This window comes from Microtus oregoni, unplaced genomic scaffold, assembly GCF_018167655.1.
Source record: "Microtus oregoni isolate MIOR12 unplaced genomic scaffold, Mior012 000005F_ref0000423, whole genome shotgun sequence".
Lineage (NCBI taxonomy): Eukaryota > Metazoa > Chordata > Mammalia > Rodentia > Cricetidae > Microtus > Microtus oregoni.
In genome coordinates, this window is record NW_024543064.1 from 47,162,732 (window position 1) to 47,176,930 (window position 14,199).

The 14,199-nt window shown below is 43.5% G+C and overlaps 1 protein-coding gene across 4 annotated transcripts in view; it reads right to left on the reverse strand.

Annotated features, from left to right (window-relative positions):
* Dnajc6 (DnaJ heat shock protein family (Hsp40) member C6) overlaps window positions 1-14,199 on the reverse strand; it is a 155,582-nt gene that overhangs the window by 123,086 nt on the left and 18,297 nt on the right. The window lies entirely within an intron of this gene.

The following is a 14,199-nucleotide window of genomic DNA, read 5'->3' on the forward strand; positions in this document are numbered from 1 at the left end:
GACAACACAGATGAACCTGGATGATGTTAAGTGAGCCAAACCAGGCGCAGAAAGACAATGCCACATGTCCTCACAATCTGGCATTTATACAGGTGATGCAAACAGAGAGTAAAATGGTAACCACCGTGGACCGGCTGGTGTGGAGTGAGGGGGGTGGAGAAATGTTAGTCAAAGGGGCACAATGATAGGGATAAGCTAAGAAGCCGACCGAACGGCACCATCACAGTAGTCAATGACGGCTTATTATGCTATATGCTTGAAAAATATAGAAACAATACATTTGTGTTCTTGTCACAAAGTAATAACCATGTGAGGCATTCACCTGTTAATTAGCTAGATCTGACGTCCCACAGCACAGACACATGTGTGTAAATGTATATTTTAATATATTACAAATGTATAAATAAATGTAAACATATATCTCAAAATGTCTCATTGTATATTATATATATGTAAAACACATATCTGTAAATTTAAAAAGTAATAAAAGGACATAGAGATGTATCTTAATGGCCATGCATTTGTTTAGCATGTGTGAGTTCCTGGGTTCAGTCACTGGCACCAAACCCACTTTTCATGCATGTGTAGCAAAGTCATTATTCAAGTCTTCCTAAGTGTTTATTTTCAACAGATCAAATTCACTAAAAATTTTAAAAATCAAGTCAGAGACCAGCCTGGTCTACAGCACAAGTTCCAGGATAACCAAGGCTACACTGAGGAACCCTGTCTCGAAAAAAACAAACAAAAAAATTAAAAATCAACATATTCTAAAACAAAGCCTTAAGAAGAAAGTATAAAATAATATCTTCATGACATTGAGGAAAATAGAATTTGCCAAACAGAATTCAGAAAGCAGGAATTAAAGTGCAAAATTAGCAGACAGCATTCAAGACTGTTATGAACCTGAGGCTGCTGGGCAGTAGAGCACACACACACACAGCAGGCACGAGACCTTGGGTCCAATCCCCAGAAACCCTGGCCCAAAGAAACTTGCTTTTGTTCTTCCACAAAAGGCATCATTAAGAAGCTGGATATCATTGTACATTCCTATAATCTAATATTCATGAGGCTGAGGCAGGAGGATCACAAATTTAGCCTAGCCCAGTTGAAAATCTATTTGGAAAAAAATCCTTAAGAGAATAAAAATGTAAGTCAAGCCATACGTATATATGTGTGTATATAATCTACATATCGGGGCTGGTGAGATGGCCTAGCAGGTAAAAATCCCTTAACAGTCGAGTTTAGCAACCTGAGCTCAATCCCTGGACCCCACAGTGGAAGGAGAAAACCAACTCCTCTAAGTCGGGCTCTTACCTCTACACATATGATACAACATACATGGCCCATACATATATATCATGCACATACACTAATAATTAATTAATTTTTTAAATCTGTAAGTCAATAAGAACAAAGAAAGCCTGATAAGAAATTTGGCAGACACAGACCATGGTGGCACATGCCTTTAATCCCAGCATTCCAGAGACAGACAGATCTTTGAGTTCAAGGCCAACCTAGTCTACCCAACCGAGTTCCAGGATAGCCAGGATTGTTACACAGAGAAACCCTATCTTGACGGAAAAACATTGATAAAAGTTATTAAATCAGATCTTTTACAAAAGACTATATCCAAGTGGCCAATACTTTTTTAACAAGGTGCTTAACTTCTGGGTCATATGAAATAATCCTAAAATTTATGTGAAATCACGAAAGACCTCTAAATAGACAAAGCAATTGTAAGCAAACGGAACAAAGTCAGAGGCGTCATACTATTTAATTTCAAAACACACTACAGAACTACAGTGACAAACCACACGAAACTGACAGGAAGACCACCAGGACAGACTAGAGAGCCAGACATAAACCTGTACAGTCAGACCCTCCTGACTGTCAACCAGAGTACCAAGAACACACAGGGAGGAAAGAGGAAGGAAACAAATGACACTGGGTACCGAAAAGCTAAAGTTTTGCCCTCTGTGATGGAGAGTCCTCTTTGCCAACATGACAGCACTGAAAACTGTTTACAAGACCAGAAAAATCACACCTCTGGTGTGTCGGTGAGAATATTTCCAGAAAGGACTGACTAAAGAGGGATGACCTACCCTGAATGGGGGTGGTACCACACCATGGGCTGCATAGAATTAAAAACAAAGGAAAAAAATCCAGATAATGCAGGTGTTACTTATCATCTATCTGTTATCTATCCATCTGTCATTTATTATCATCTACCATCTATCTATCTATCTATCTATCATCTATCTATCTATCATCTATCTATCTATCATCTATCTATCATCTATCTATCTATCATCTATCTATCTATCATCTATCTATCTATCTATCTATCATCTATCTATCTATCATCTATCTATCTATCATCTATCTATCTATCATCTATCTATCTATCTATCTATCTATCTATCTATCTATCTATCATCGCTCTGTCTGTATCTCTATCTCTACTTAATGTGTGCCCCGAGTAGAACAATCTCTGCCATGTGCTGCCGTTGTCATCAGTTACTGCCACATCCCAGGCCCCCAAAATCCATGGAGCCTAAGAATATGGGGTAAAACCTCTCTAGGGCCAGACTTTGAGGATGTATGGGTTTATTCCACTTCCTGCCCACTCTCTCTGCTTCCTGTTTGGCTGTGATCAGATCTCTCAGCTCTGGCTGCCTGTCGCCATGCCTCCCTCACCATTATGGACTCTTCCTCTAGAACTGTAAGGCAAAAAAAAAAAAAAGCTTCTTTAATTTGCTTTTGATGATAAAAGTAACTGATACAGCAATAGAGATTATTTTCGTGAAGTTTCAAATGAGAATAAGGACTCTATTGGGAGTTGGGCTAAAAGCCATTCCTGTTTCCATTTTGGCAAAGAAACTTGATCACATATTACCCAGGACCTGCATCTTGCCAGAAGACTGGGTATAAAGGTGATAGACTAACTGATCTGAGTGAGAAAATTTCAAATAACCCAGAATTTAGTCTGTGGCATGGTTACTGCTGGTTTCTTCTAGCCAAGTGCACAGTGAGACTAGAAAGCAAATTGCAGAGTAGGAAGGACCTGGGAGAATTCACAATTCGGTCATAAATTCCAGAGTGCAAAATCAGAGCTAAGAAAGGTCTGGTTTCTAAAGGAACTAAAGTTGTTTAAAAGAAGTCAGGTCAGTTGCACCAGAGAAAATGTGTCTTTGTATGCTTCCGAGAACTAGCCAGAACTCACTTGTGGCAGACTGGAGAATGTGAAATACTTCCCTCTGAGTACAGAACACCTCTGAGTCACACAGCTCACACAAGCCCACCTAGAAATCGTTTCCTCGGGACTCTACGGCTCTGCAGTCCAGGCACACGAACCTCAAGCTGCAGCACAACTTGGCATCTGCTGTCCGATGCCACATTTGCAGGCAGGCACAATATAAAAATGACAGGGTTATGAGTACTTCCACATAGACTTCAAAGGGAGACCTGGGAGGCCAGGTAACGTGCAGCAGCATCAAGACCACTGTAGGCAGCCCCGGGAGGGGTGGAGGAGGCAATGTGTGAAACTGGGAGCAAAGAAAGGCAAAGGCACAATGGTGAACACAAGAGGTTAGCAATGCCGATGCCAGGAACTTGGAATACCTGCCGAGGAAAAGCTCAGGCAGCAAACAGAGGTAACACAAGAAGTAAACCATGTGGGCACTGGCCCCAAGGTCATAGGGATGGTACTCCCTAAGCCACTGAGAGCTTACATTACCACATGGTGTGCTCAGACACCAAATACCAGAAGGTGCTGCAGGCTTTATGTTGGCCCTGATGCATTTGGGTCTTGCTTTGGCCCCATCCCTTCTTTTTGTACCACCATCTACCCCATTTGGGATGGAATGTGTATCCTGTCCCACTGGATATTCAAAGTATGGGATTTCCTTTTCCAGTTTAGATGGTTCTCGTTACTGAGTTTGTCTTCTGTCATGGGAAATTTGGGATTGGAACTTTGGAACAATGTTACTATGGGAATTCTTGGAGATGGACTGAATGCACTTTGCATTATGAGATAGACATGAACCTTTGGGGGCAAAGGATGAATGTTGTGGTTTAGTGGTGTGTGTGTGTGTGTGTGTGTGTGTGTATGCATGATGATTGTGTGGACACAGATGGCACAAGGCACAAGTTCAAGTCAAAGAACAACTTAATAGAGTCAGTTCTTTCCTTCTACCTCTACGTGGGTTCCAGCATCAAACTCAGACGGCCAGGCTTGCACCACCTGCTGAGTTTTCTAGGAGTAACAGGTTGGTTTTATAAATAATCATTGCCTTTATTTATTTTGGGTTTGTATGTGTGTACACATGCTCCACATGTTAGAGCAGGCATGTGGAGAGCAGAGGACAACTTTGAAGACTCAGTCTTCATTTGTCACCTGGAGGGATCAAGTCACCAGGCATGCTGGGGAGTTCTTTTACCCATTGGGTCATCTCACAAGTTTAATAGTTACTCTTGATTATTACCTTCATTGGATTGAGGAATGCCTGGAATAAAGGGTATGTCTGTGTTTCCAGAGAGTATTAACAAAGGGGAGAAAATGTCCTGAAATGTGGGCAGCAACCATCCCATAGGTTAGGGATCTTGACAGAACAGAAAGGAAATATGGGAGCCAGGGATATGCATAAAATGGTACAGTTCTTTCCTCACACGTAGAATGCCCTGAGTTTGATACCCAGCAGTGTATAAATCCAGTCATGGTGGTATAGCCTATAAGTCCAACCCCCAAGAGGTGGAGGCATAGGGATCAAAAGTGGAATATTATCTTGGCTTTATAGGAAATCAAAAGCCAGCCTGGGCTACATAAGACTCTGTCTCAAAAATAACTAAAGAAAATAAAATAGGCAAAGAGAGAAGACCAGGCATTCTCTCTCTCTCTCTCTCTCTCCCGCTATTTCCTGTCTCACAGAAGGTGGGCACCTCTGCCATGGGCTCCTGTTGCCATGGTGTTTGCTTCTTCCTATAGATCCAAGAACACGGAATAAAACCTCTGAAACCATGAGCCAAAATAAATACGTTTTTCTTCGGGTTGTTCCTCACAGTGACAAAAGCTAACATACTCTATGAATTAGCCGTTACATTCTTAAGTATTTAACCCACAGAGATGCATCCGTGGGCGGGACCAACAATGCATGTGTGTATGTTCAGAGCAGACCAAAGCAGCGTATCACCAGGGCACTTGTCCAAATACTGCAGTCATGTGTTCAGAGAACCATGTGGGAATGAGAATGGGTGTTCCACACACTGCCGACGAATCTCACAAGCAGAGCTGAGTGAAAGACACCGGAGCAAATGACACACCGGATCGTTTCCTCCACACAACACTCAAAACCACGGCACTAATTTACAGCGAGATCCCTCAGACCTGGAGTTATGCTGTGCATAGGGGAGACAGTGAGGACTCAAAGGGGGTCTCAATGTCACTTGGCTTAGAGTCAAGTTACATAAGAACAAAACAATTCATCAACCTGCATGCTCAGAAGGTTCATGTACTTTTCAACACTGAATTATTATAAAGGTGCTTTAAAGGCCAATTTTCCTTTGGCATCAACACACACAAAAATCATTACAAAAAAGTTTCCAAAACCAAAGTTTGGCAGCTCGCCTCCCAAGAAGACTCTGGCTGGACCCATTTCCACGGTGCTCTTAGTCACTGGTGCCTGCCACCTGTACTTCTGTCTTCAGACGCTGTCAGGAGGCACGGATCTGTGATGGCCACTTTCTCGCCAACTCGACACAAGCTACAGTCATCCCGGAGGAGGGTGCCTCAGTCTAGAAGATGCCTCCAGAAGATTGGGCTCTAAGCAGACAAGCCTACGGGGTATTTCCTTAATTAGTGACCCCTAGGGGAAGAAGGCCCAGCCTATTATGGGTGGGGCCGCCCCTGTGCTCATGTTCCTGGGTTCTAGAAGAAAATAGGCTTAGCAAGCCATGTGGGTAAACAGCACTTCTCCACGGTTTCTGCATCATCTCCGGTCTCCAGGTTCCGGCCCAGTTTGAGTTTGTGCCTTGGCTTCCCTCTCTGGACTGTAATCCAGGGTAAGTAAGCCAAATAAACCCTTTCCTCCCCGAGTTGCTTTTGGGTCACAGTGTTTCATCACAGCAACAGTAACCCTGACTAAGATAGAATCTCACACTGGAAATGAACTTCTTGGTTCTGCCTTTCCTTCTACTATGTCTTCAAAGGTAAGCAGCAATAAATTTTAGAGGAGAAAACCAGACTAAAGGAAGCTAATTCCTGGCCTGGAATCCTCTAAAGACTCAGGATTTGACAGCACAGTGCCTTTCTGTTGGTGGTTCTTAACCTGTGGGTCGTGACCCCTTTGGGGGGTTGAACGACCCTTTCACAGGGGTTACCCAAGACCATGAAAAACTACAGATATTTATATTATGATACATAATAGGAGAAAAATTACAGTTATGAAGTAGCCACAAAAATAATTTTATGGTTGGGGTCACCACACCATGAAGAACTGTATTAAAGGGCTGCAACATTAAGAAGGCTGAGAACCACTGCTCTGTGTGAGAAGTGAGTTAGGGTTGGCTGGAAGTCTACTTAAGAAATGGTGAGATCTGGGGGAAAGGAAGGAAGAAAGGAATAAAGGAAGGAAGGAAGGAAGGAAGGAAGGAAGGAAGGGAGCATTGAGCAGAGAGAAGGAGAAAGGATGGGGAGGGAGGAAGGAAAAGAAAAGAAGGAAAGGAAAGGAAAGGAGAAAAAGAAAGACAAAGAGGAAAAGCTTATTTGGGGCCCACAGGTTCCCAAGTTTCCATCCTTGTCCAGTCAGCTCTGTCGCTTTGGGGTCTGCAGTGAGGTCATGGTGAAGGGCATTGGTCAAGCAAAGTTGCTATGTCGTACCAACTTGGAAGCAGAGAGAAAAGATGAGCCAGGGCTCCCAAACTCCCTTTAGGAGCATACTGCCAGTGACCACCTCCCTTCCACTAGGCTTCCCCTCCTAATGCTTCCACCATCTGCAATAACACCATCTACTGGGGACCAAGTCTTCAAGGCATGAGCCTTCGGGGGACAGTTGGTATGACCTACCTAAGACCTGTCTGACTTTGGGCAGGTTAGGTCTCAGCGCTAATCAATGCCTCCGTTGACAGAACAGATATACTAATACCTACTTCTATGTGGCAAAACATTATTATAAAAATATCTCTTGCATCCTAAGAGGCTGGAAATTTTACTGGACCTCACAGCCAGAGTTAATAATACACCTTGAGGTCACTTATGACTTAAGATTGCTATCCTGGTGTGTATTCTGCTTGTTTGTTTAACCTGCTTTTCAAAGAACAATGTGACAGCCAACCTTACTTGCCTTGGGGTCCCATGTAATCAACTTTTACAACCTAAGCTAATGCATAGCTTTAATCTTAAATTATATACTCTTCCACATTCTGACCCATGGGTAATGTGCGCACGTGTGTGCGTGCGTGCGTGTGTATGTGTGTGTGTTATAATAAACACTGGAAACAGCAAATAGATTGAAAACAACCTTATAAAGCAAATATCCACCATAAATGTTGGAAAAGACATAGACACAGACACAGGGGAGAGACAAGACAGCATTCAGGCAGGCATAGATATAGACTCAAACAACAGGCAGGAGTTGATGGACAACACAGGGAGAAATGAGTAGAGAATTCAAATATGGGCTCACTCTTGGTTAAATTATTCAAGGGGAAATTTTTTCATTTCTTTTCTAGAATGCAACATAGACACACTTTGAGTACTCTGAGGTTATTACTAATGTGTTTAAACTGTTAGTTAGGGGATTACCTCTAGGTTTAAATGTGAAATCACACATGTGCTAGTTTCTGTTCTCGTTAGTGTGACAAAATATCTGACCAAAGCAACGTAAGGGAGAAAGGTTTACCTTGCTTCATAATTTGGGAATATAGTCCATCAGGCATGGAAAGCGTGGTGGCAGGAGCGTGGGGCAGCTGTCACACTGAATTCACAGTCTACTTCTTCTCCCGTTTTTATTCAGTCTGGGACCCCGTCTATAGAACAGAACTGCTTGTGTTACTTGTGGCCTTATACCTTTCTTGAAATGCCCTCACAGACATACCTGAGGTGTTTTTCCACAATGATTCTAAAGGCGGCCAAGCTCAGGCAGACCTGTAACCATCCTGTGTTAAAACCAGCAGCCAGCAGCAACTTTGTTTCAAAGCACTAACCTACTCTGTAACATTTTTATATCAAATGCATCCTTAAAGGAGTTACACGAAAACCACACCTCCTTCCTGTCATTTCTCTTGTGGTGCCTTGCATCTATCAAGAAAGATGAAGCAGTCTGTGGACTTCTTAGTCCTAAGAAGTGATGGATACTATAAATGATCAAAGGAGAAAACCAAAATTATCCCCATTCTTGGTAACTGAGAATTCTGCTAGTCCAGTGGCCCCAACACCCATAATCAACTGGCCCTTCCACAAAAGAGGTCGTGGGATGAGATGGATGATGTGGAAGGCTGTGGTGTAAAGACACTGAGGTGCTTCAGGCTGAAGGGTCTTGACCTTGCTCATGGATGGAGTGAACACCTGAGAGAAGAGGGCTTGATGATGGGGGGGGGGCACATTTGGAGCAGGACTTCCCATAAATGGAAGGGAGACACTGAGGTAGCAGAGAGGGGTGTACAGGAGTCGTAACGCTCAAGTTCTGGCAGGAACTCAGCTTTGTGACTTTCTGATGGAGGAAGGTCATTGGCTAATAAAGAAACTGCCTTGGCCCATTTTATTGGTTAGAAGATAGGTGGGAGGAGTAAACAGAACAGAACGCTGGGAGGAAGAGGAAGTGAGCTCAGTCTCGACAGCTCACCTCTCGGGAGCAGACGCCTGAGAGAGACGCCATGCCCCACTCCCAGGATGAAGCTCCGACCCAGGATGGGCATAGGCTAGAATCTTCCCGGTAAGTGCACCTTGGGATGCTACACACAGATGATTAGAAATGGGCTAAATTAATATGTGAGAATTAGCCTAGAAGATAATGGGCCAAGCAGTATTTAAATGAATACAGTTTGTGTGTTGTTATTTCGGCCATAAGCTAGCAGGTGGCTGGGGTGTTGGGGACGCAGCCCCGCCGCCACTCTTATTACTACAACTTTCCCCAGGAATTAGGAAGGTGGAGGGCTTGCAATGGACCCTGGGACTCAGGTTCCAAGGGAAGACACCTAAGGCAGGAAACAGAGTTAGGAAACAGTTTGGAAACCACAGAAGAGGCTTCCTGAGAGCTGGAAAGCTGAGTTCAGAACCCGTAAGTTTGTTTGGTGGAACAGTAGATCATTTGCGTATCACTCCACACCCATGGTATTGGCTAGATGAGGCATAGTTACGATGGCACACGCTCACAGGAGTGGAAAATGGTAAACACTTTGGTCAACAGCCTGGCAATGCCTTTTAGAATTAAAAGAACGTCTTTACCATATAATCCAGCAAATAATACGGTCTTGAGCTCTTTTTCAGATGGAAATGAAATCTTAGTTTCACACGGTAAGTTGGTTCCCCATAGGCAGGACCTGGAAAGGACTCACGCATCTTTAAACAAGTCGTGGTGTGGGCGTACCACAGACCGTAAGTTCACATTACCTCCCCTATCCTCGAGGAAACCAGGCTGAGGGAAAAAAGCCCAGCAGACTTCATGACTTCATTTTGTAAAACTTACAAAGTAACAATTATAAAGATGAAGAACAAATAGATTTGGGTACCCTAGATTAAAGGAAAGGGGTGGCTATGAAGGAATAACACAGGGAAGTCTATAGTCATGATTTAATTGACTGTTTTGAGTGAAGTAGTGGTTACTCAAGATCACAAGTATGCTAAAAAGTTGCACAAAGCTATACACACTAACACATGGATGAGTTCATGTGTGATTCATACAATGTAAATAACTCGGTCCTCTCTCTGACACAGTACTAGAGCGGCATAGGAGGTTTAATGGAGCATAGAATAAGGTTCAAGGAGACAGGAGGACCTGAGGGTGGGCTGGCTACCTATACTATCCAAGTTGGGAGTTCTGGGCTCAGCAAGATATCCCACCTCGATAAATAAGCTGGAGCACAATCAAACAAGACATCTGACATCAATTTCAGGCCTGCACACAAGCTTTCAGATGCACAGGCTCACATGTGCAGATAAGTAATAAAGTTTTACGTGGAGGGAACAGAAAGGATGTCCAGGACTTGACTATGTGTTTCTGAAATATCCGGCAACTCTATAATTTATTGATTTTTGTTTGTGTTGTCATTGTTGTTGGAGGTGGTTTTCGTCTGTTTGTGTATGTCTTTTTAGCTGTGTAGTGAAGCAGACTTGAGCTCACCACTCTCCTGCTCAGGCACTGCGGGTAGGTATTGTGATGTGAGCTGGTTGGGTCTTGTTGCCCTTTCATTGTTTAAGTCAAAAGCACAATAAGCCGCACACGAATGATTTAGCAAAGACTCAAGGAATAGCTCCTGTGTGCTAGGTTCCGTATGAACCAACAGGGATGTAACTGTGATGAGATAAAATGACCTCAAGGAGTTTGAGATTCCCATGGAGTCTGATCCTGACAAAGTCTCTTAGGAATGGGGAAGACAACATCCACCTGGTCCACTGGCTCATTGCCTGTAACCATGGCTGCTTTCCTCAGACTCGCTTGGAGATAATGGGATAAAAAATCAGGGAGCTCTGTCCCCAGAGCCAAATGGATAAGATTCACAAGTCCTTCCATTCCTTCTTGTCTGGTGACATTTAACAGTTTCTCCCTGGCAGCCCAGCCTAAGCTCTCATCACCACTTCCTTCATCCGAGTACAACTGGCCTTAGTCCTCTCCTTAGATCCAGAGGAGGAACATGGGACCAGCTGATCGGTGTACTGTTTTCCTGGCTTTAAAAGCCTCCACACGCATTAAACACAACATTTTGCTTAAAAACATCAAAGGAACTGAAATCGTTTTACATATGTGCTGTGGGAGCTCCTTCTGCTCCTTCAGCCAATAGCCTTTAAGATACCAGCCCACTTGGGAATGGTCTCTTTTGCTTTAAAAAGCAGTGGTAGCCCTGTTCTCTCTGTGTGTGTGTCTCTCTCTGTCTCTCTCTCTCTCTCTCTCTCTCTCTCTGTCTCTCTCTCTCTCTCTCTCTCTGTCTCTCTTTCTCTCTTCCAGCTCTACTTCCGGCTACTAGACTCTGTTCCTGGTCACGCAGAGGACTGTTGTCTAGGACAGTGATCTGTAAGTTTCCCCCTTAAATAAATAACCCTTTTATTAATCATTCCAAACTGGTATGGGATTGATTGTTTTGTGACTTACGTCTACACATATCACACACACACACACACACACACACACACACACACACACACACACACAAAGAAATGAGGCTCCAGGAAAGTAAGGGACTTGTCCACTTAAATTTTCTCCCTCTGTTTCCTTATCTTCTTTTCCTCTTTCTCTATCCCACACCCCCGAAAATAGGTACTAAGGGCCTAAGGTGTATTCAGATTTTACACAGCAATTAAAACATAAAAGTCATGCAAGAGAAAATTCAGAAGTCCCTGGGAGTAGGTTGTGGGCCAGACCTGGAGTCAGAGAGAGCCCTGGAGACAACTCCAGTGCTAAAACGAGGAGAACCCTGAGCCAAGCTGATAGGAGAGGGGGAAATACTGATCAAGCAGAAGGAATAGCATGTGGGAAACACACAGTCTAGCCTGATGGCTACCAATTCCAAGCTGAGCATGTGTGTGTGTGCATGCACACACACGTGCATATATGTACACACAGGTACATGTAGATATTGTTATGGTTTGGATATTAAGCCTTACCCAAAGATCTATATGCTAAAAGCCTTGGGAGGTGGCAAAATCATTGGGAGAAGAAGGGTTTTGTGGAAAGAAGTTGGGCAACCGAGGCATGCCCTTGAAGGAAATATTGGGATCCTGGGTCCTGTTTCTCTCTGTGTATCTGCTCCCCCTCTTTCTCCTTGACTGCCATGTTAATAGGCTTTATCCATAACATGGTCCGATCATCCCAACATGATACACTGTGTCAACAAAGCCCCATAGCAGTAAGGCCAATGATCAAGGACTAAATACTCTACAACTGTCAGACAAAATAACCTTCCCTCCTATAAGGTATTCTCAGGTATCTTATCACAGTAACAGAAAGCTAACAGTACATGATATATGGATATGCATATATGTGTGCATATATATATATATATATATATATATATATCTTGAGGTTAATATTAAGGATAGTAACGGTGTTGATTGCTAACATCTTAGTAATCATTAATACTTATTGGTTAATTTTGAGAGATTTATAGTTTAATTTTAACATATGGGTTCACAAGCTAAAGATCCCGTCACTATATCCTCGACAGGCTATGTCTCAAAGGGGAGAGAGAAAGAGATCTATCACTGTCTTTCTTCTCTTAACCTACTCTTCTCAGGGTGGGGGGTGTCGTTTGTTTGTAAGATAAGGTTCTCTCTGTGTAGCCCTGGCTGTCCTGGAGCCTGCAATGTGGACCAGCCTGGCCTCGAACTCACAGACCCACCTGTCTCTGCCTCCTGAGTGCCACCAAACCCAGCTCTTTATCCTACTGTTGTGGCATTAAGGCAAGTGCCTTCCTCAGGGGCCTCTCTTCTCCTAACACCTTCCCAAATTTTCCCAATTTATCTTGCAGCAGTAGGAGTTACAGCCGGTTCAATTTCTGCAAACTACAACCACCCCCTCAACTTGGAAGAAGGATCCTATATTTAAGCAACACAACACCAAACTAAAAATGGCCTGGAGAAGATCAGCCATACCTTAGAGCAGGTTCTTGTCATGTTTCACAAGCACAAAGTCTCCCTCTCTCTGTCTCTCTCTGTGTGTCTCTTTCTCTCGCATATGTGACCAAATGATTCTTAGGTGATAATTTAAAAAGGAAGAAGCAGCTCCGCGGTTGCAGTCTGAAATAAGTGTCTGTTTTTAAATGGCTGGAAGAAGAATGAGGACAAGAGAGAAAAGTAGAAAGGGGGAAGTGCTGACTCATGCAGGATGCATTAGGGGTATGAGAGCATCCTCAGGTCCCCATGTTGTGCTGGCTATCAGTGAGTTTAAAACTATGAAAGAGCACGAATCAGAACCATGGGTTCTGAGACATCCACAGCTTCCAGGTAATATCCCTTCCCAGTGACCTCATTCATAAAAATTAAGCTGACCTTGAGTGGTCCTCAAGCTTTCTTTGTTGTTTGACAACATCGGGAAATGCTGGCTCGTTTTTTTTTTTGTAATCACAGTACTCAGGAGACAGAGACCCAAGGATGGCTGCAAGCTCACCTGGTGAACATATCTAAGCTCAAGGCCAGCCAAAACTAAATAATGAAAACCTTCCTCAAAATCAAAATTTAAAAAAAAAAGACATTTCCCATCAAATCATCCACTTTTACAATTTTTATTCAGGTGTGTAACACATGCATGGAAGAGGGAACGGAGTGCACGTTCAGCTCAGCGTGTTTCCACGAACTGATGGCACTTAAACCCACAGTCAGATAACTGACAGGTCAGGGCGACACCCCAGGCCCTCCTGAGTGGCACATCTTCCATGCTAGCAGTGGAGTAGAGAGACGGAAGGGAGGTGCCAGTTTGTTTCTTGGTCTAATTTTAATAGAAAACGTGAAACCCTTTCCACAGCACCCACGACCACACACCATCGATCACGTTGCCTTCCAGATCTAGGTCACGTGAGCAGGGAGAGCGCTTTACTCTCCTGATGACTCAAGAGCCACCATACCGTGTATTGGTGAAGAGAGGGGTCCTAGGAGCATAGATGATCAAAGAAGGAGCCAAGTCAATGGCCAGATAGGACAGGAAGCTCCTGACTCCAATTAATATAGCACACGGCGCTGAAACCAGGGAGGAAACCCACGCAATGCATGCTGGGTGCTGGCAAAGGTTTGAAGCAAGCCTAAAACAACTTCTGACTTAACCATTTAAACCTTTTAAACCCTACTGCTATGCACAATGTCTATATGTCAATAAAAACTCAAAATGTTGTTTGTTTGTTTGTTTTAGCATTTAAATACTGAATAGGACATCTGTCAGCTGGGGTTTTGTTGGAGGTTTGGTTTGGGGATTAGGCTGGGGGGTTGTTTTGAGACAGGGTCTCATTGTTTCCCAGTTTGAACTTCTGGGCTCAAATAACCCTCCCAACTCAGCCTCCATG